Here is a 24,019-nt window from a genome sequence, read left to right on the forward strand (position 1 = left end):
AAATTGGAATTGTCCATAAACATTCAGCCCACCTAGTAGTATTTATCAGATTTTTTCAGATCTCTGCGTTAAAAAGGGGGTCCAGGGGGGCTAAAAGTTGAAAAAAGGGATATCTAGACCAAAAAATCCTTTTTTGCGGGATTTTCTCGCCTTAGATACACGATAGAGACACGTGAATGGTTCCGCCTGAAAGGCTGTTCTATTCTAAAGAGAATGATTGGCGGATTATAGTCTTAGGGTAAATAGAGATGTCTCAGGAAATTTTTTTCCTGAGATCATGGTGTTTTACGATAATTTTAGGGCATTGTGGGGATTCTTGATACAATTTCTCTCGCCCTTAGTATTCAAGATAGAAACTTGAAATTTTGCACACACATTCAGTATACCAAGTACTATTTATCAGATTTTTTTAGATCTCTACGTTCACACAGGGCCGTTCCAGAGGGGCCCAAAGTGTGAAAAAAAATTCTCTCCGATATTTTCCCTTTGACATCATTTTTCCCTCTCCTGGTATATGGTATGAGTATGCAAGTGGTACCATTTGGAAGCCGGTTCCATTTTGAAGAGAATGAGGTATGAACCATGATCCTAGGATAAATACTGACGATGCAGTAGCTGTTTGACTGAAAGTCAAAAAAATACCCCAAAAAGCCGGGATCCCCAAAGGGATACTGGTACATATGGGTTTACGGTAGCTTTTATATACTTAGAGGGACGTTTTTACTTGTTTGTGGACCGATAATGACGTAATTTTACCCATAATTCACCTGAATTTTCATTAAATAAACATAATTTATTTTTTATTCCTTTTCAGAAAGCCCTGTTCATTTTTAGCAGCCCTGTTTATTTTTTTATTACACATTAGAAAGCCCTGTTATTTTATAGCAGTCCATAGCAAGCCCTGTTTATTTTTAGCAGCCCTGTTTATTTTTTAGCAGCCCTGTTTATATTTTATTATGCATTAGAAAGGTCTATTTATTTTTTATTAAGCAGTAGGAAGTTTTATTTATTTTTTAACAGTGCTCAGAAAGCACTGATTGTTTTTTATTTACCTTATCACGTATGTGTGACCTTTGCGCTAGCGCCATTACCGTCGCGACTTTTCCGGTCCGCGCGCTTGCTTTATATATTCGCCCGCCAGCCACGCAACGCCGGACGCTAACGGTATTTTCCTTTATAGATACCGGCGCACTTTGTATTTATGATTACGTCTACCCACAACTGCTGTGGTTAGCTTTATGGGCTTGGAATTACCTGAACCACATAAGCTTACAATAAGAATTGATCACAGGTCTTCCGCGCCATAGGCGTGTACGCTAATTGCTTACCAATGGAGAAGTTTGAATTGTGTTGAGAATATTTTTGATTGATTGATTTTGAGTTTTAACGATGGGACTCACAGATTAAGGAGAACCATATATGGTTTCAGAGGGCGTGTGAGTTTTAAGAACATTTTACCCAAACAGATTAAATACATTTTAGTGATTGAATTATAACAACAATATTGAAAAACGGATTATAAACTTAGGCTATTAAAGAAGAAAATATTGTTTTATTTATTGGATATTATACTAAGCTTCAATGAAAGATGTGTTTCAAGATAAGAAGCAGTCACAGACTCCGTGGTATTTTGCAACAAGTGAAATCACATAGATTATGCGTCACGGGGTGTTTATCTGCGTGGCCAAGGGTCGTTACGTTTGAATACTGCGTTTTCATTGGTAATAATACGGATAAATGTATGGTATAGCGTCATCTAGCCCTCTTTTGAATTTAAGATTTCGTGGAGACATCATCGGAAAAAAGTTAATGAAGATTTGTAGTGTTGATATTTTTGTATGCTGATTTACGACTATTTCTGGTAAGTTAATTTAAATTTTATTTTATATTTGAAAATATTTAAACAATTTATTTGCATTATTTAAATTACGCGTTTCGTCTCGAAGTAAATTTGAATGAAAACCAAATAATAAAATAGACGCGCACATTACTTTTTATCTTGAACAGCTATGATATTTCAATTTAGATTTTGTTCATAAATATTATTGACTATATATTTGTATTCTGTTTAATAGACAGAAGCAGATGTTACTATTTCATACAGAGTTGAGTTGAATTTCAGTTTAGCGTACCGTTCACCACCCAGGCTATGTGTAACGTGAACCTTTTGCTTAACATTGAATGTGCAAATATAGAAGCTCGAGTTGGGAATGGAACCAGGGTTTTCCATACTAAAGATAACTATAATATATTTGATTGTGAATTTAGAGCTTTTGTCAGCACCAGGGCTATTTGAGAAGTAAACCTACAGATTAATGTAGACCCTGAACGACATAAGCTCATACCATGGGGAATTGACCTGTGTCTTCCGCACCAACGGTGTACCGTTTAGCCACGGAAGGCGTCTAACTAATAAGAGAATAAAATCTTTAACGCTGAACATTGTAGCTTAATGGTTATGGATTTAGATTTTGGGCTTTCCTTTAACGATTGGAAGAAAGCGGCCTGAGACTTATAAGACTTGACATTTGTTGTAGAAACGAGGAAAAGTGTGGTCAGGGATGGTTGGTTATACACTTTTTTCAACCGAGAATTGAACACGTAGCTTATAGATGACGTGTACGTATTTCAGGCAAAAATATTTGAGTGGGGAAATATTTTTTACTTTTTGGGCATTGTGAGCTCTTATGAAATACTATTACCAATTTTAACGTTCCCTTGAGTATTAGGAGAACAAATCTTATTAATTAATTAATGAGGGCTCACAATTGGAATTGAACCACTAGTCTTAATTAAAAACAAATCCGCTTGATGAGAATGAACAAATGTTTTACTGTAGATTGATTTAATACGGATAGGGCCTAGCTTGGGAAGGCATAATTAGAAAAATCCGATTTTGTGCTACTTCATATATATAGAACCTTATTTAAAAATGTGAATGTATTAAATTATTGTAGTACAGTGGGATCCATACGGAAATTATAGGGCATTTACATTGCATGGTTTCCATATATAGAATTAAATTAGTTTATGCCCATTATTATTAATTTTTGTGGCTATGAAATATTTTTGGAACAAAACATTATTTTGACTTACATAGTTAGAACAGTTAGACAAAACATGGGTTCGTGAACAGTGCGTTCACTGCCACCTATTAACCAAAGTAAGAACTATGGACTCGGTAAAGTCTTTTTTTAAATTCAGGGATACTTGCGAAGCCATAAAGGATTTTACAATGTACACCTTGTCTCAAAAAGGTTGAGCGCATTCTTTATTGGTGTTTTGAGGCAAAAATTTTCAAAGTCCAACTTCGGGTATCTTCGGGAAATAGTAAACCAGGTTCGAACCTCCAAGCCAGCCTTTGCAATCGGGAAAAAGTTTGCAGATGTGCTTTTCTTCTTTTAAATATAATAAGACTTGTTATCAAGTGTTGAAAAAAAGCAACATTGATTGAAATACTTAATGACACAATATTTCGAAACTTTGTATTAATGTCAGCAAGTGCTTGTTTGTCATTTAGCTTTCCATACGTAATGGAACATTTAGATATGTAAACGAATCTTTCCATATGTAAAAGAATGCTCAAAGTTAAGACATAGAACATAATTATCGCCTGAGTACTAAAATAATAGTCAAAGTAGAACAAAAACAGCGTTTCTATGAATGTCATAATTTTCTTGAGAACCGTTATACATCGCTAAAAGTACCTTAGCAGAAGTGCGTGAGTTGGGTATTCGCTGACTGGCTGTCGCCGGGAGTAGACGTTGACAGTTAAGCTCCGGGAATAGTGATTGTATTTGCGAACTTCGCCTTTCTTTCGACATTACTATAACTGAACAGGGTTTGCAAGTTTTGGTAGTGTTTTGTGGCTCCAGTGTTAGTGGTACCATGCAGGAACTTCGTAAGAATAGTGTAAAATTTGGTTTTGACAAAACCACACGCACGATACGCCCTAGCCCGGCTGAATTACATGCCTGGTTATGTGTACATTTTCCCAACATATTTGAGGATATCCAAGCTTTACAGCTCCATAACGAAGAATATTGCATGTTTGTTCAATTCAAAAATAGTGATAGTTACGAAAAGTTTATGTCTAAGGCTCCAGACAAATTATCTTTTACCCATTTTGATCAATCTGTCAGCGATGTGTACATTATGGACGCACAAGTTAATGTCACACGAGTTAAAATTATGGACTTGCCATTCGATTTTCCTAATGAACAAGTGTCTCAGGTATTATGTAATTATGGTGAAATTAAGAGTGTGGAGTATGAAGTCTGGAAAACTGTGTTTCCTACACGCCTTTATAATGGTAACAGGATTTTTTCGATGACGTTACAAAAAGCATATCCCTACTCGATTACATTTTGACACTATTAAAGGCAATGTCTTCTATCCAGGACAGTTACAAACTTGCCACGCTTGTGGATCACTCGATCACCTGATTTCCACGTGTAAACAGCGGCGACGTCCTGCCCGGTCCACGCGGCTGGAAGGGGACACCCCTGTAATGACAGATCTACGTCATGTTACAAAAACTACACGTCATGTACCCGAACGACCTGTGCCTTTGACATCCTCTGTTAGTGCTACAAATTCCGACGCTACGTCCCAACAAGTGTCAACACTGCTGTCTACTTCAGAAACTGATTTCCCCCAATTGCCATCAAATGACTCATCCGCTACCATAGTACCAGCTAAGCAACCTTCAGTTCCCACTGATTTGGATGACGGGGTACCATGCCCCCCCCCGAGGCCCCCCCAGGCACACCACCCTCATCTCTCGCTTCATATGCGACAGTAGTACTTCATGATCCAGCGACAGGTCTTCCTTCTGCTAAGCATGGCACGACCCAGGATATAGTTCTTCGTCCAGCTGTGCCTTTGCCCGCTGACGTGTTTAATGATGATACAACCTGTTTTTCGCCTATATTATCAGTAAAACACGTGAAAAAACGCAAACCGAATATACGAGAAAGTGTGAGTCACCTCCAAACGCCTGACCTTGTGGAATAGCAACTGTGGTAAGACTTCACTGGTTTCCTTGTTTCGTCTCGTCATCACGAGTTGTATGCTGTTCTGGTGTTTTGCTTCTTGCTTGTGTTACTTGCGTTATGTGGGAAAGCTTTGTCAATTTGGATTTTTCCTGCTTGTATATAGCAAAGACATTAATCTATTTTCGAGAAGTTCTTGGTTTTGTGTTTACAATCCAGTGTTTTTTTGCGTGTGTATATGTGTGTGGTCAACACTATGTATGGTGTTTCGCAGAGTTACTCAGTGTGTGTGCTGTTCTGCGGACGAGGTACACTTACAGGTATGTGTCCTGGAGATTTTTACGGCCTTGTAAAGTACACATTTATCTTGTGGGTACGCTTTTTGTGTTTTACCTAATGAACGCTGGGGTCAACTCCCGTTCGTATTTAACTCTAAACATTAATTCTATAAGCAGCATATCGAATAAACAGCTATTAGCGCACTTCATAGCGCTTCACGATGCTGATATTTATTGTTTGCAGGAGGTCAAGGATCCCGACCTATCCTTTGTGTCTAATTATACTGCTATTGTGAATATTGCGCCTCCATCATTGGGCACTGCTTTACTTGTGAAACGAGGCCTCCACGCTACTCATATCCAACTATCCTCGTCAGGGCGGGCCATTCGATGTGTTATTGATGGTATATGTATTTTGGCTGTGTACGGCCCCTCAGGGACAAATCAGCGTATGGCCCGCGAACGTTTTTATCACGAAGAAGTTGTTGATCTGCTACCTATTACACGATATCCAATTTTGTTTCTTGGAGACATGAATTGTCACATGTATCCTCAAGATACGAGCGGTGAATATCACCCATCTCCAGCTTTTCATCGTTTTATTACACATTTGGGTTTAAAAGACATTTGGCTTCATTTTCATAAGAATCATACTTTTACTTTCAAATCAGCCCAAGTGGGCTCACGCTTGGACCGCTGCTATCTCCCGGCAAGCCTCCTAAGCAGAGTATTTGAGGTACAGCAATATGCGGCTTGCTTTACAGACCATACAGGTATTAAGCTGGTATTACGCTTTCCGACGCAACTTCCCAAATTGTACGGTCGTGGTTATTGGAAATTAAACAATCAACTGTTAACCATCGACCACGTCCGGTGTTTATTTCATGCTAGTTGGACACGATGGCTACGAGCTCGCACGATCTATCCTAATATTAACATGTGGTGGTGTCGCTACATTAAACCCTAAATTCGAACTTTCTTTCAAGGCATGGGGAAATTACATCGCCAAAATTATCGCGAGATGCACGAATTCTTATACAGTGTCCTATGCGAACTGTGGAACCAACCAAGTAGCGTTTCCAGTATGGCGGCGATCATGCGTGTTAAGCACCAATTGAAACAGCTGCAACATACTCAATCGCTAAGCGTTCACATTGACGACGGGACGGCAGATAGACTTGTTTCTGAACCTTCGTCTTTGTATCATTATGTTAAACGCCTAAATCGCCAACAACATCAGTTTATCTCTCATGTGTCCACTTCGGATGGGCAACAGCTCACTATCAAAGACGCCTTGTACGAGCATTTTCAGGAATATTACACGTCATTGTACGCATTACCCGACGTTAACATAGTACCTCCCCCTTTCCTTACCAAGATCCCATCGTGCCTATCCGAACAAGACTGCACTTCCTTACTTGCGCCCATCACTCTTTCCGAAATCGAGACAACCGTCTCCCAAGTTAAACGGAGTACATCTCCGGGCAGAGACGGGATCGGGTACCGCTTTTACTCCAGTTTTTTCCCACTAGTCGGTCCAATACTCTGTGAATTATTTAATTTTCTGTTGCAAGGTGGACCGGTCTATCAACATACAGGCGTTATCATTCTACTACCTAAAGGCGGCAATCCGACAAGCGTGGCGGACTATCGCCCGATCACACTTCTAAACACAGATTACAAACTTTTTACTAAGCTTTTAGCCAATCGTATTAAGCAAGTTATCCTTCCGTACATCTGCCCCGCTCAAACGGCTTTACACCCCACCCACAATATTCATACCGCACTTGAGACCATTCGCGACTTCCTTGCTTATGCCCAATTTCAATCCATTCCCGTAGGAGTTCTTGCATGCGATTTTCGAAAAGCCTTTGACACCCTAAACCACTCTTATTTGTTTGAAGTCTTACAACAGTATCACTTCCGTCCTCAGATACTTACCGTTCTGCACCAGCTTTATCACAATGCTACTTCCCAGTTACAACTTAATGGCCATCTTCTTCCCCCTTTTGGGATTCATAAAGGTGTCAGGCAAGGTTGCGCGCTCTCGGGAATATTGTTCTGCCTTGCACTAGATCCTCTTCTTCATCATTTCCAGCACCCCTCTACATCGGCTCTTCACAGCTTCAAGCAATTGACAGCCATTTCGTATATGGATGATCTAACGTTCCTCTGTGCTACCACTGTTCAACTTGTCTCAGCGTTACGAAAAGTCGAAGACTTTTCCCTAGCGAGCGGTTTGCAACTTAACCTACACAAAACAACTCTTCTGACGGTCAATAACTTTCAGACCTTGCTTCCTAGGGACGTCTTAACCTCTCTGACCTGCACGACAGAATCCCTCATTTTAGGCGTCCGATTTCAAGCCCTATGCCGCTCGTCTTACGACCATATTTGGCAGCCATTACTTCAGGTGCTGCGTATGAATTTATCATTGTGCCGCTCACGAACTTTCACTCTAGCTCAACGCATTCACTATCTGAATATTTACATTAGTTCTAAACTCTGGTTCCTAGCGCGTCTTTTTCCACTGCCCGATAAATATGCGCGCCAAATTGAGTCATTATTTGGTTGGTTCATATGGAAAGGCTACATGTTCCGCGTGCAACGACGCGTTTTATATCTTCCGACTGCGCGTGGCGGTTTAAATCTCATTAGTGTGCGTCACAAATGTCGAGCTCTTTACATGCTCACCACCCTACATCATTTGGAACATGCCTCCTCTCACACTGCGCAATGGTTCCAATGCTGGGTAGATCGCCTTTGGCCAGGGAACAATCCTGCCCATGTTCGTTTTCCTGAATCATGTCCAACATACATCTTACAGGTCATCCTGGCCTGGTCGATGGTTCCGAGTGACAATCCTTCCCAGGCTTGGACTCCTAAATCTCTCTATATCACACTGTTGCAATCTGAATTGATAAATGTTACCCCCCTATGTGAAGTCAGAGAATCGCACCACAATTGGCCTGCTATTTGGCGTACCATTCAAGCACCGTATCTTACATCCCCAATGAGATGCCATACAAGCCTGGTATCGTTTAGTAAATAACTTGACGGTCACCAAAACCAGACTGTTACAAATTGGTAGGAGTGCGTCCGACATATGTGACTTTTGTCCGCAGGTGGACACTTTAGAACACCGATATACACAATGCACGGCTACGCGACCTGCGTGGCAAACTCTGTGTTCCTTTCTTGGGCTGATTTGTCGCGGTTCAGGGAGATATTTCACCTTTGATCTCCTTTTATTTCCGGAATTTCAGTGGTTCCCGCCTACCAAACAACGAGCAGTTACCTGGCTCATCTGCTCTACTATTTTATTTATAGACAACTACCGACCTTTCTGTGACCGACATCTATACCTGACATACTTGAACCGAGTTCGGAAAAAACAGTTTACTCACCTCGACGAGCAAAGATTGTTCGCTCGATTTCTCCAGGTGACTCTTGATGTTTATTCTTAAGCTGCAATGTTGTTTGTTTTTGTATATTCTCCTTGCACATATATTTTAGGTGTTCTTATTAGTCTTTAGATTTAAGCCTATCTATATAAATATGTCTCTATACATGTCTCTCACGCAACTGTAGCACAGAATGTATTCTATATAAAAAAAAAGTTAGCTCACTGGTAAGCTGTCTGATTTCAAATCATAAGGTTGTGAGTTCGAATCCCATCTGGGTCAATGCTCTTTTAAAAATTATATTTTGCGCAATGCATGAAAAATTATATAAAATAATGACATTAAATACATCAGTTGTATATATATAACATAATTATATATAACATAATCATTGCAGAATGTAGTAATTATTATGTTTAAAATATAACATCTGAAATAGGTAGGTGTTCACAGTAGGTCTGTATTATATATATGAGAACGTTAAATGCAAGTTAAGAAACTCGTTCACTAGCAATAAATAAATCATGTAGTGTATTTATTTGCAGCTATTTGTCATATAGAGGGTAATTCTCAACATTCATAATACAGCATGTCATTTATGTTCTTGAAAACTTATTCGATGCATAAACCGAGGGTTTAAACAGAGAATCCAAAGTCGCAACGCTCGCAAGAAATTCATGAACCCCAAAGGTCACGTGAGCAGACTGGAATTGTCCTTATGAAGCACGCCACAGCAGAAAGTCTTTACATAGATTTTCAATTCAATTCTTGATATATGCTTTTGCAATGTGGAAGTGGTGATGCCTTTAGTCGCTCTCTCTCGCTCGCTCGCCCACTCTCTGTTTATACAGAATATAAAAGTGGATGTATGTGTGTGTTTCAACATAATTCTGATATATCTAGCGCAATTATAACTATATTTCTTACAGTCTGGAAAAGAGTACTGTCGTGATACATATCAAAAATGCTAGAAACGGGTCGATATTAGTATCGAATCCGTAGCTTCGGGGTCGCTTAGGTGAATAGTTCTACTTTCAATTCAAGTCCAATTAAGCTCCCATTAGCACCCAGGGTGGTTACGTAGCGACATAAAAATATCGAAATCAACCGATATTAGAATCGAATCGTAAGTTTTCAGCGCCGCTAACAGTGCCGCATTTCCCATTAGTCCACATTAGTCCACATTTCACATTAGTCCCATTGCCTAGAGGGCAATATATTTGCAAAGTTTAAAACTTGAATAATATTTTAACTTTTTCCGTATGAAAAAGTTAAAAATCAAGAGCAAATATACTATTTCATGAACAATCCTCTTTTACTGTTCTAATATGTATAATAATAGCGTAAGAAATCTAAAAATAATTCAGAACACGTTTCACATTTGTTATTTTTTGTTACGTAGTTCTAGCTGTAGCATGTAGTGAGTGGTATTTAAATGTAATAAATTCACTAATTAAGCATATTCGAATTAAGTTTTATTTTTAAGTTAGGGATGAAGGGGCGGAGAAATATGTAGTTATTGGGGGCGCCGAGAGCAAAAGTGCGTAGGGGTGCCGAGCTATTAAATGCAACACTGGTCGCTAAATTAATTGGTAGATATTTTAATGTCATTTAATACCAAATTTAGTCCTAACGGTGGCAATATCCGTTTGCTCTCCTAGGAAAAATGAAAGGGGCTGACATCAAAATTATGAAAAAGACCGACATTAGTGTCGAATCCATAATTTTCGAGGTGGATTAGATAAAGAGTGGCACTCCAGGTGTTTAATGATATAGAAAATTAGTTTTTCTTTTTTTACGTTGGTCTACTTTTCCTTGAATTGCGACTTTCAAATTTCATCCTATTTTCTACTGAAATGTGTCTGTAAGGCAACAAAGAAATAATCATATATGATAAATTTAAATTCATTTTAATTCGGAAATGAAAAACACTTTGCCATTATATATCGTAAAGGTCAGATCCACCAGTATTGTAACAGAGAGGTGCTTGAGCCATTGACGGTAGAAATTCAAACTCCGATAAGTGATAATTTCACAGTCTTGTTTTATTACAAGTGTAGCCTCTTTAGTCAACGGAGAAGAGGACGTGGATCATGGGTCAGAGTTGATGTCGATGGTTGTTGGTGGGTCGGAGTTGGTCGCAATGGTTCAGAGTGGTCCATAGTTGGTGGTGGGTCAAAGTGGATCACGATGGATGATGGGTCAGAGTGGGCCAATGGGTCATTTGGGTGGTGGGTGATACTGGATCATGGTGGGTCGTGGATCAAATTTTCATTGACCCACACCATCTCTGTTTAAAATTGTACTAAAGATAAGAGGCACCGAAGATGCATGTCGGCTATTATGCTCAAATTTTGCACATAGATAGTACCCCACCAGAAAGCAATAAATCTGAAACGGTTCACGGTATCACCTCCTAGAACTCGAGATGTAGGGGTTTGTCTGATTGGCTAAATTAAGACCTCAATGATTTATCCTTCAGCAAGCAAGCTTTTTATGATCGTTTCCGTGGGGAAGTTAGAAGAACACGTGCCTAGTAATCGTAATATTGATAGTTCGCGTCCACCCCGGGGTATTTGTTTAGTGTTTTTTGACTCACCTAAATATAAACAAACACCGTGTGCGTGGGTTTTCTCGGGGTTCTCCCGTTTCCTCCCACTTTCTTCATTCCACCATTTCATTCATTACTCATCATCACCGTCTCCTTTAGCCTAACCGGCATAACCGTCGGACGTAAAACTCAAAGATTTCATTTCATTTTTTCATTTCATAAATATAAACAAATCACAGATATAGGCAATTTAACATATTTTGGGAGAGTAATTTTGTGGTTCGTTGGCGTTTCATCGCGTCTCTGCCAATGGTAGTAAAGTTTTCAAAATGGAACTGGGACCACCGCTGATCGTCACTGCGGGACCACCAATTTTTGGCGAGAGGTCAATAGTTGACCATCTGTAGTCCACCGACGCTTACAGCTTAGAGTAATGAACGATGTCTTTGCCTTGTAGACTTCATGACTACCGAATTATTATTATTATTATTATTATTATTATTATTATTATTATTATTATTATTATTATTATTATTATTATTATTATTATTTGTAGTAATAGTAGTATAATTGATAATAGAATAAGTATATTGTCTATGTATTGTCTCGGTAGGACTACACACAAGATTTGGCTCGTTTTGGTTCGACTCGACTCTAATCCGAGTCGAGTTGGAGGAAATTTTTCGCGCCCAGTCCTAGAGGAGACCTCAAAGATGTCTGTTTCGAGTCGAATCGAGTTTCAAAGAAAAGTCGCTCGTGCCCATTCCTACTAATGAGAGCTTAATCGGAGTTAATCGAAATCGAAAGTCACACTATTTTTTCTAAGCGACCCCGAAAACTATGAATTCGACACTAATATCGATCATTTTCTATCATTCTTTTATATGTATCTCCCTCCCATTCACCATAGGTAACCCAACAGCACTCTTTTTCTGACTATAAGAAATGTGGTTAAAATTACTTTAGGCCAGTGGTTCTCAATCTAATTCCTATCATGATCCCCTTTTATCACATCCTCTTGCCAGCGACCCTTTTATAATTTGTGTTTTATAATAAGCTTGTATGGGATTTTTAACATACCTGTTTGTATAATAGTAGAATCCATTTCTTGTTTATAGGGAACAGAGCCGTGGCATGGAAAATCAGCGCCTGGGGCGAGAGTATATGTCGATGTCTCCGTACATATCAGTGAGGTCGACAGACTAACTGCGAAGCGCCACCATGGTTGGCACGAAGCTCAATACAATTTTCAAAAGTAAACCCTGCATTTCCTTAATTTTGAGCACATTTTATTACTTTTTCCTTCTATTTTATACATGTGCACATGCACCTTCCTAACATGAGTAACACACTTCCTCCGAAATTTGTGCCCCCTTTTTTCGGCGCCCGACACTGACAGTGGATTCAGTAACTGTAATATCTATATTCCCAACGACGAAGGTGTTGGTTCAAGATGGATGTTAAACTCCTTCATTGAAGAGGCCATTAACGTATGTATCTGATCTAAGCCGACAAGTTCTTGACCAAATAATTGAATGATCATGCGACAAGTCTTTGCAACTGGTTTTCTGTAACGAAGACTTGGACAAGTTCTGCCTGATGAGGAGAAAAGATTATCCCGGTCTGGTATCTGCTGCTTTAAAAGTAATAATTCCATTTGCTATTTCGTACCTGTGCGAAAGTGGGTGTATGTGTTTTATTTCATGGTAAACATTAAAACAAAGACTAGAAATCGCTTATCAGTTGAAAATGGCTTGATAATGTTCGTCACGAAGATTGAACCGGGCATTGCTGTACTAGGGTAAATGTGCCAGTCCTCGACCACCTAACTCATTTTCGTATGGTTCTTAATCGTTGTTCACTGAGTGGAACAACTTACGAGGATGCAACTAGTTCACATGTGTTCCTAAAGTTATATTGTATCTATATTTTATCCAAAAATGAAATAACTTATACCATTCATGTAATATTAGTTGGATAAACACCAATGACTGATTTTTTTTTTAGTGTTCGACCACTTTTCGTTAATGTTCGACCACATACTGTTTAGTCATCGACCACTACTTGGTTAATGTGTTTTTAATTACAGTATGAATGCTAAAGCATAACTTTATCTAACTAATAACATCTGTAGATGTTACATAGATGATCATCAGGTATAATTTCTCATTTCGCACAATAATCGCCTTGAATAACCTATTTTGTGATAGTTTGTCAAGAAAGGAACCACCAAATTCATTTAAGGCTCAGTGGAATGCAGCACTAAAGAGGCTTCGTCTTCTCGGATAGAATGTTAAGTTGTAGGCCCTGTGACGATAGATGCCTGGTCCTCACCTAGCCACTCTATAAATAAAAGCCCTTCACCTCGTACACATTTTTCCACCCTTTGGGCCCCAACACTTTTCCTGATTTAGAACACAGTTGAAAGCTGGATTCATCAGCATTAAATATTCGCTCAGAAACATTCAGGATATTAGATTGCGGAGTTTCTTCCAAGTATTTCTCAAGGTCCTGAAACCACAAGTGAATGTTTCCTCGGTTACAGCGTATCACGCTTTGTTCAATGTTTCGGGAGCCCGGGACATGATTTGCGGGTGTCTTCTCATGTAAGCCTGATATCAGGTTTCACCAGATCGATTGTCTTTCAATGGCGTTTTACGTTTTTCTACATCGACAATTTCTTAAACACTGTTCAGGAGATCGTGTTTCTTCTGTGGAAAGCCCCTTTTGCTCATATTAATGAGCCAGTTTACTAATCCCTCTTCATCTTTCTGTGTTAGAAAATGAAATGAAATCTTTGAGTTTTACGTCCCACTTTATGCCGGTTAGGCTAAAGGAGACGATGATGATGAATAATGAATGAAATGGTGGAATGAAGAAAGTGGGAGGAAACGGGAGAACTCCCATGAAACCCACGCACACGGTGTTTGTTCACCACAAAGTTCACTCGGCGGGGATTGAACCCGGGACCCCAAGCATCAGATGTGAACGCTCTACCACTGAGCCATCGCAGCCCCTCTTTCTGTGTTAGGTAGGTTCTGTACCCATTCTCTGCTCTTCGGTACTGTGACCATGAAGTTTATCCATCAGCTTTACCCGAAGAAGTTCATTGATTGCTGATGCCTTTCGTATGGAGTGCTCTTTTTTGCAACAAGCCTCCAGAGCTTTTTGTAGATCCTCGTTTGAATAAGCTGGCAGTTTAACCTTGGGCCCACTAGACTCATTGGACCTTATGCAGAGTCGTTTTGACGTATGATTAGCATCATACTAAGGCCTGACTACTCCAGGAAACATAGGTTAGTCGAACTCCTTAGTATAGCACTAATCACGCGTCAGAACGACTCTGCATAAGGCCCATTATCTCTGAATGAATCAGGAAAATTCTTAAGGACATGCAAAGAAAACAGGAATATTTCAGACGTAAGCTGATAATAGCTATTTCACTAACAATATTTCAATATAGTTCCACGATAAAGCGAGAATGATGTAGTTCGGTATTAATTAGCCCAAATATAATACATTTATTATTCAAATGAAATGTCATACCTTAATAGTGTCCTTAATTTTGCATGAAAATCTTGGGAAATTGTATGAATGTTCAGTTACTTAAATTTGAATTTATTTTATGGCCTTTAGGCATCTAAGGTTCCGGCCGCATAGGATGGGGAAGAGGATGTTGGAAGGTAGGCGGCCAGGGCCTATTTTGTAGGTACCATCCCCGCATTTGCCTGACGTGGGTGAGGAAAAACCCTGGAAACACCTCAGTCAGGATGTTCATCCGAATGCTAAGCCAACGCTCTACCATTTTTTTAAATGCTCGTCTCAACCGAGACATTCAGCCTTAAGGCTCCTCGCGCAAATTTGGCGTACATGACAGGGACACGAACACAGAAATATTGAGGAAAGTTAAAATGGCCTTGATCTTTAGAGGGATTCAAACCCCAAGTGGATTGCTGCCTCATGATCCGAAGCCTAATGCCCGAAACCAGTAGGCCTACCATTGAGCCACAGCCATTCGATGAATATTCAGTTACTAACAGTAAGATACAGCAGATGCTTATACAAATGTAAATTGATCACTGAATTAATGCTTGAATCAAGGAATTCTGCGAGAAAATACAAACATAAAGCATAGTCGGACACTGGAAGAAAAAACTTAATCCTCGACCAGTGCAAATGGATTACGAAAAGTAGTGGTCGAACACTAGTAAATGTTTTTGTGCACCATTATAACTTCAGAATTGATAACTAAGAATTCATTTTATGCAGATGAATCAAAGTTAGTCGTTATTGACGTTTTTACACATTTTCAGTGCTCGACCACCCCGTGGTCGAGCACTAGTTAACAAAGAACATTTCATAAGTCACTGTCCGACCACTATATTTTATCGATTTATTCTTCAAATCTTACAGCTATCACTAAAATTATATTATTAAAATGTGCTCTACAGTTCCATGCAACAGAATAGTATGTGCATTTTTTTACCTGGTGCGATAAAACTACGAAAAAACACGAAAAACAGAGCACTGTCGTTCCCATTTGCAACAGATTCAAGCTGTCGAAAACTCAGTGCGTCTTCCGTAAGCATACATTTGATTGGCTATTACCGAATGCATGTGCAATATATTTTGACAATATCTTTGGAATTGGTTCAGAATAAGCAATAATTCAATTATATCGGAAAATCATGATTTTTTATCGGAAAATAAGCCTAATACATGGTATTAAAGTGAAAAGTGGTCGGCAACTAGGGGGTGGTCGAAGACAGGCACAGCCACTCTAGTGAAATTACACCATGCTTAGGGATCTCATTAGGTTTCAATTTTAATTGTATTTCAATGTGCAGGTTTTGTTCCTTGTGTATTTTTCTAGCATTTCTATATACAATTCTCATTAGTTTCATATCATACCCCTTTCATTTAAATCCTTTTTTAAACAATTCTGCACCCTTTGAAAATGTTCAGTAGACTTATTTTTTATTATGCTTTACAGTATGTATAAAAATAAAAAATATGCCTATCAGAACAAAATTCAAAATAATATTTAAAAATAATTTCCGGTATTAGATTCTAACTATATTTATCTCTTCCGCTTATCTTCGCGACTCCCTAGGGGCCGCGACTCCCAGGTTAAGAAACCCTGCTCTAGGCATACATGAGTTATGTTGGAACATACATACATACACTTTTATATGTATAAATACAGATAAGAGAGGGTTGAAAGAGAGCGATTAAGTTATCACCGCTCTCAATCTCTTTATTTTACTTTTGCGATTCGTGAATTTCTTACGTGACAGTTTGGGGCTAGCTAGTTTTTGTCTTGAACCACGATCCGATTTTCGATATGCTCTACCTAAATGCTGTAATGCGAATATTGAGAAGTTACCTGCGTATGAAAATAGCTGCAAATAAATACATTACATAACTTATTTATTGCTATTACACGATTTTCTTAATTGGTATTTAATATTCACATATAACATACCGACGTTCTGTCAATGCCTCAGATGTTATATTTTAAAGATCAGTATTACTTATGTCGTGAAATGATATGAATATATATATTCAACTGATGTATATAACTGATGAATTGTAATGTAACTATTTTACATAATTTTCATGCATTGAGGAAAGTAGAATATCATAAAAGAATCTCACCTGAACGGGTATCGAACTCACGATTTAAACGCTCGGGGTGTACACCTGAGCTAACATTACCGCTTTTCGGAATCTGCTTCTGAAATATAACTGAGCTCATACGTAAATGCTCTTTTCCGTATGGAAATCACAATGACGAAACGAGAGTGTGAATACATAGTATATTGTATCATTAAGTATTTCAATCAATGTTACTTTTTTCTACACTTAATACCATTTCAACATGTCTTATTATATTTAACAGAAGGAAAAACATATCTCTACATTTTTCCCCGATTGCTAAGGTTGGCTTGGAGATTCGAACCAGCAGCATTAGTTTACTGTTTTCCGAAGATACTCGAAGTTGGACTTCGAAAGTGTTCGTCTCAAAACAGCTATCATCATATCGCTCAATCTGTTTGGTATATGGTATATGTTTTTATACGTATAAAGTCAGTATAACAATTTATTCTTTAAACAGCTTTTCGTATGTATTAATATTCCTTTATAAAAACTGTTTTTAATATTATTATTACGGCGCACCATTTTCAGATTTCTTTAGCGAGTCGTTGACCAAGTCGTTCCCCACAATAGACGTGTCGTGCAAGTAACCAATCACACGTCAGGTACTATCTTTTACCTATTGCTTCCTGCTCACAGCTCAGAACATTGATAACTATGGATAGACGTACAGCAGTAATTGCTTTATGGGAGTTGGAAGGCTATTCTGCAACTGCAGCTATACTAATGCCACATTGACTTGATCCCTAGTGTTCCGTTGGAAGCGCTGCTATCGGGTGAAGGAATTCCACTCACTTTCTCTCTCTTAGCAACAGCTGAACCCTTATTGGCTCAACACGTAGGTGTGTGAGGGTGTGAGCTTTAGTTAGCATTTTTGCCACGGCTCAAGACATTTTTTCAGCACAATAGCAGGCGAGTAGGTGTCCCGGCCTCTACAGGAAGGCGATGGATTCGGAAATATGGTGCTACAGGTCAGACTGGTAATTTACGATCTCCTGGTCGTCCGCATGTCAACCGAAGCCGAAGTTGCGAGATTAGTAAACGAAGCCCGGTTAGACCCACTAAGGATGTCTATACAGCTAAGGGAACCTTCTCTCTTTCCTGGTAGTGAGCATACAGCTCTGCGAAGGCTTCGTCATGCTGGGTTACGTAGCTGTGTTGCTGCCGTGAAGGAAAAACTCTCAGACGACCAAAATTTTACCGTCTCGCGTTTGCACAGGCGAATGTGGGTCGCAATTGGGAAAACGTAGTTTTCGCAGATGAATCCATATTCACAACATCAAATGAGGGACGCCGTTTTGTGTATCGTCCGAGAGGTACCCGACATGACCCTGGATATGTGGCTGCTTGCAATCGCAGTGGCCATGTATTTATTTCATGTTGGGGATGGATTTCCAGTCGCGGAGCAGGACAGCTTCACAGAATTGAAGGACATCTGGACAGTGCTCAGTACTTAGATATTATGAGTAATATCATGGTGCCATCTGTACGAGTATTTCAGCCTGATGGTGTAATTCAGTTCCAGCAAGACCAGTCGCCAATACATACTTCCCGTGTGGTTCAGGAATGGTTCGCAGGGCAGCCTGAGATTGATTTAATTAACTGGCCGCCTAGTGGAGCAGACCTCAATCCCATGGAAAATATGTGGGCAGAAGTGAAGCGTACTCTAAGGGACAGTTGGCCTGAGGCAGATCCATTAAGAACTCAGGATGACCTGTGGCATCTTGTTTCCGGAGCATGGCTGGAGGTAGGGGAAGGAGATAGATTTGTCACCCATTTAATAGATTCCATGCCCAGAAGAATGGAGTGTAATAAATTCAGAAGGGTCCTGGAAACAATATTAATATCCCCGCCTTAACTCCCGAAAACAGCCCTTTTCAGGACTACCTAAACGCTCCTAAAATATTTCTAGAAGTAAACCACTCCTTGTATCCGATTTCAGTGCAATTCTACTAACAAAAAAACGATAAATCGCTGCAGGCTTTGAACTCAAGACCTCTTCATTACCAAGCCCGTACTCTACCAGTAAGCTAACATGAACACGCAACCCAAACACGATTTTCAGTTTCTGGTATTCGATGACAATGGTGCTCATATACTTTGCAAATGGTGTATTCAACTTGGGATATCCCGCAACACACACACACACACACACATAAACAAAGCGAGAGAGAGAGAGAGATGAATATACAAAAGCATATTCAACGTATTCGAATGAGACTCTAAGTAACGACATTCCGTTCTAAAGAGAATTTGTGTTTCTTCCCGTGACGCTAAGGGGATCGGGAAAAATTGTCTTCAAGCAGGATCCGACTTTGGATACTCTGTTTATACACTTTCTATATCCGTAGGAATATACTGTATTTCACGAATGTAAAAACATGCTGTAATGAGAATATTGAGAAGTTACATCTGTATGACAAATAGCTGCAAATAAATACATTACATAATTTATTTATTGCTATTGAACGATTTTCCTAACTTGTATTTAACATTCTCATATATAATACCGACCTACTGTGAACACCTACCTATCTCAGATGTTATATTTTAAGCATAATAATTACTATGTTCTGCAATGATTATGTTATATATATATACAACTGAGGTATTTTAATGTAATTATTTTATATCATTTTCATGCATTGCGGAAAATACGATTTCATAAAAAGAATCACTGCCCAGATGGGAATCAACTCGTAACCTTAAGATTTGAAATCCGACAGCTTACCACTGAGCTAACACAAGAACTTCTATTAACATGCTTCTAGCGAAACATATGTAACTGTTCTCAAGAAAATTATGACATTCATATCCACTACAAACGCTGTTTTTGAGGCGATAATTACGTTCTATGTCTTAACTTTGAGCATTCTTTTACATATGGAAAGATTCTTTAACGTATCTAAATGTTCAATTACGTATGGAGAGCTAAATGGCAAACAAGCATGTGTTGACATTAATACAAGGTTTCGAAATATTGTATTATTAAGTATTTGAATCAATGTTGCTTTTTTTTTCTACACTTGGTAACAAGTCTTATTATATTTAAAAGAAGAAAAACACATCTGCAAACTTTTTCCCGATTGCAAAGGCTGGCTTGGAGGTTCGAACCTGGTTTACTTTTTTCCGAAGATACCCGAAGCTGGACTTTGTAGGATAAGTTGTCTTCGTAGACAAACATTTCCAGAAAACTGCTGTATATTCGAACCGGTATGTAGACAAGGGTGCGGATTAATTTTAAAGTATAATAAAAATATTAACCCATGCACATGCTTTGCTGAATATTGCTTTTGCTCGCGAAAAACTGGGCAAGAGAGAGGATTTTAGCCTATTGTGACAATTTAGCCTATTTTATTTTGAGTTTAATGACCTAATTGTAACGCCGTGGACCCGTACTATTAGGGAACTCCTTACTAGCTAATTAAATTGTTCCTTTGTGTTTTAGTGCACTCCAAGAGAATACTAATTATTTATGGATGAAATGAAATCTTATAAGAGAAAGTATATTGCATAAGAATAAAAAAGTTGAAATTGGTAAAAGATTTGATGAAATGAGAATGTGAGTGGGGGAGCTTTTGGGAGAATCCATGGAGAAGCCTAGCTTCTTAGAGAAAGTATGTTTCGAAACTAGTAATTATTTCACGGATTGGTGCCTGCGGAACCTCAGATCATATTTAACGAACTCTAAAAGAATATTTATTATTAAGTTATAATTTTGAGAAATAAGGGAATAAAGAATGTGGTGGGCCGAGAAAATCCATGAACACACTTAAGAAAAAACTTATTTCGATGGAATCAATAATAAGATGAATGGTAAATTCAGGAAGTAAAGTTGTTCAGCATACATGGGACGCGGACCTCATTTTTGTACTAGTCATTTGTTACTACATAATTTAAGAGAAGCTAACGGTAGCATACTTTAGATATTTTTATTTGTAAAGCTTTACCAAACTGTATAAGTATTTTGACCTGGGAGGGACCCAAACCATATATTTTAAGATCAAAGATGTGAGCTGAGTTACAGCATGCGACATTTTTAAATGGTGTATATTAAACTTAATTTAAGGTTGAAATATATATATGTTATTGCTTGGGCTTTTAACGCATTCACTAACACCCCGGACCAATTTGAATTTATGTTTAGGCACAATGTTAGACGCATTCACAATAATAATACTCCTTGTTAAATGTAACATTGGACAAACTTTTTACCGTAAAAGACGTGATGAATAAGTGTTCTTTTGTGGGACGCTGAATTCATGGGGTATGGTCTTCTATTACCTCTTTTGCTAGAGAAATTGAATATAAAATGGTAATAGATTATTTACATAGTTTGTATGAATTGGCAAAAAAGTTCCAAATACTAAACTGTTTGACTGAATAAAATATATTTTGGCAGTCCACATTGCATGTTGGTAGGGACCTTGTACAACTAATTGAAATTAGGGGCAAACACACTTAATGTAGATTTTTTCTTCTATCATTTTAATACATTGTAAAAATTAGTCGGAATGGTAAAATTATTTCTTGTTTGCCGTAGAAATCTAATGTAAGATTATGCATATTGAAAGCAAAATATAAGTCGACTAACATACTCAAAACATTATCAAAGTTGATAATAATAATAAGAAAAGCACTGGTAAATCTAATTTAAAATGACTGATTTAATGAATCACATGTCCTAGGCGGGATGCTAGCGTGAGAGATTGCGTTAGCTTCCGTTGTGGAGTAACGAGTAAGACGCATGACTCATGCACTAAAGGTCCGGGGTATGATCCTTTGTCAAACTGTGATAAGATTTTTTATTTCTTACGTATTGTATCTTGAAACAATTTTTTTGTATTCAATATATTATTTCGTGGATAAATAATTTCAAAAGATTGAAATTGTTAAAGTTACAAGATTGTAAAAAGTAATTTTTTATGGATATTGTGAACCATATCTTTAAGCTTACCGTTGGCAGAAGTAATTACAGGGGCGTCGCAAGATAAGAAAAAGTGGGGGAGCAAAAGTTATTTGGGAATAAAATAGGTTTACTGACACATGTGAGAATGAGACTGTAGGTCGGAAGGCATACCAACGGTTTTGTTTTAGAATTGGTTGAGCGAGTACAGTTACGAGAGTGATATTGTAAAACTTAATATATTTTGGAGGGGAGCAGAGATACAATGTGAACAATAGACATATTTGTCAAGATTATAGGGAAAGTAACACTCAACTCTGTCCTCTGGTTTTATCCTACAGGGTTAGGCAATCAGGTACGACACTTTCGTAGTGTTGGAATGCATATCATCAAGGAACTGAAATACATTTCTTATGGGGATTTAATTCTTATTTTTACGTATCGCTTGCTATGCAATTTTAGTTGGTACGCTTCTTATAGAAGCTGTTTTAAAAGTGTTTGTGTGTGTGTGTGTGTGTGTGTGTGTGTGTGTGTGTGTCTGTGACTGAGTGAATGATACCAATACTAAATAAAATTACAGGTACAAAATACATGTTTTACACTTGTGTTATACAGATACAGAATAAACGAAGTGTATTTGATTTAATCCTCAAACCAATTCATGTCACGATGTTTTGTCTATACTATCGCATTTGTATATACACAAGTTTTAACATTTTGATGAGGAACAAACTTATTGATAGGAACACATTAGTCTCCTAGCTTTGTATAATTTAGCTCATGCTTATTATTGATATTTTTTCTTGAACTACACCCATTATGAACATTACGTGACCCCTTCTAATCCAATAATTGTTTCCTCATGGTTCCCTTATTGTTAGTTTTATATACTTTGATTACTATTCCTTGAACTGCTATTGGTCTTGAGTTTACCATTTACTTCCCTTTTTTATGCTAGTACTACCTTTAGATAATATGAAGTAATTGAACTTTCCTCTCTTACTAAATTCCATTTTTTCATCTCTGGCTCTGTCTATTTCGCTCATACTTCTCCTTACTTATTTTCATCATTCTTTCCTCTACCTCTATGACTATTTACTTTAGCTCTCCATGTATTCCCCTCCATATTTTTCTGTGTGCCTATTTACATTTCTCATCCACATAAGTATTTCCTTTCCTCTATCTTCTCGCTTTTCCTCTCTTGTTTCATCGTTTCTTCTAACCTCTTGTAGTATTCCCTACTACCTATTCCCATCAACATAACTAATTATTTACTTCCCTTTTATATCTTCTCGCTTTTCCGCTCTTGCTCCATCGTTTCTTCTCTACCACTTGTAGTATTTCATCTTTACCTATTCCCATCAGCATTATTTCCGTTTTCTCTCCCTCTTTGGATATTTATCTTCTTGTTGGTATTTCTTTATTATATTTTTCTTTGCCCTTTGTGATTATCCCTCTATTTATTTGTTTCATTACCTTCTAAACCTAACCGAACCCAAGTTTGCTCTGTATTTTTCTATTTATCTTTTGCTTTTCTGTTTGCTTTTTCCTTTCTCTGGATGAATACGTGGTGGTGTTTCTTTGTTTTTGTTTGCTCTTTGTGTGTATCCCTCTATTTATTTGATTCATTAATTTCTAAATCTAAACTAAGCTAATTTTGCTCTGTGTTTCTATGTATTTTTTCTGCTATTTGCCTATTTCCTTTCTTTTATCTTCTCGCTTTTCCGCTCTTGTTCCATTCTTTCTTCTCCACCGCTTGTAGTATTACCTCTCTACTCCACTTCCTCTAACTATTCTCATCTGAATATTTATTTTTCTCTTCCTTGCTCTTTTCCTGTACCATACCCAAGTATTTCCTTTCTTTCTATATATCGCTCTACCTATTTTTACCTACATACCTATTTTTTCTTTCTTCCTCCCTCGCTATGTAGCTATTTGTTATGATTTTCCTTGCTCTGTACGTTGTTCTAATTATCTTAATTATGTTTTGCTTTTATTTGATTATTTATGTTACGATTCAATTCTTAACCTAAACTAACCTAACCTAAATCTATATTTCTATGTCTCATGTTAGTTGTAGTCTCTTCGTTTTGTGATTCTTTGCTTTTCTTTGTTTATTTTTGCTTTTTTTCTTTGGCTTTTTTCTTTTCCCTGGATATGGTCCTACAAGATTCCTTTGGCTTTGTACTAAGACTTCTTGTCCTATGTCATTCCCGTTTGCTTTTGCA

General features: G+C 38.0%; 1 protein-coding gene across 2 annotated transcripts in view; it reads left to right on the forward strand.

The window, feature by feature from the left end:
• The window catches only part of LOC145690559 (uncharacterized), a 499,198-nt gene that overhangs the window by 375,278 nt on the left and 99,901 nt on the right, over positions 1-24,019 (forward strand). The window contains exon 1 of one of the 2 annotated variants that reach the window (XM_081765571.1): positions 1,734-1,861. The exons of the other annotated variant lie outside the window; for it this stretch is intronic. The gene's annotated coding sequence lies outside the window, so the exon portion shown is untranslated. Of the gene's footprint in view, positions 1-1,733; positions 1,862-24,019 lie in introns of those variants that run through there. 2 annotated transcript variants of the gene reach the window in all.

Source organism: Thermobia domestica, chromosome 7 (genome assembly GCF_964235325.1).
Source record: "Thermobia domestica chromosome 7, izTheDome1.hap1.1, whole genome shotgun sequence".
In the NCBI taxonomy this organism is placed as follows: Eukaryota; Metazoa; Arthropoda; class Insecta; order Zygentoma; family Lepismatidae; genus Thermobia; species Thermobia domestica.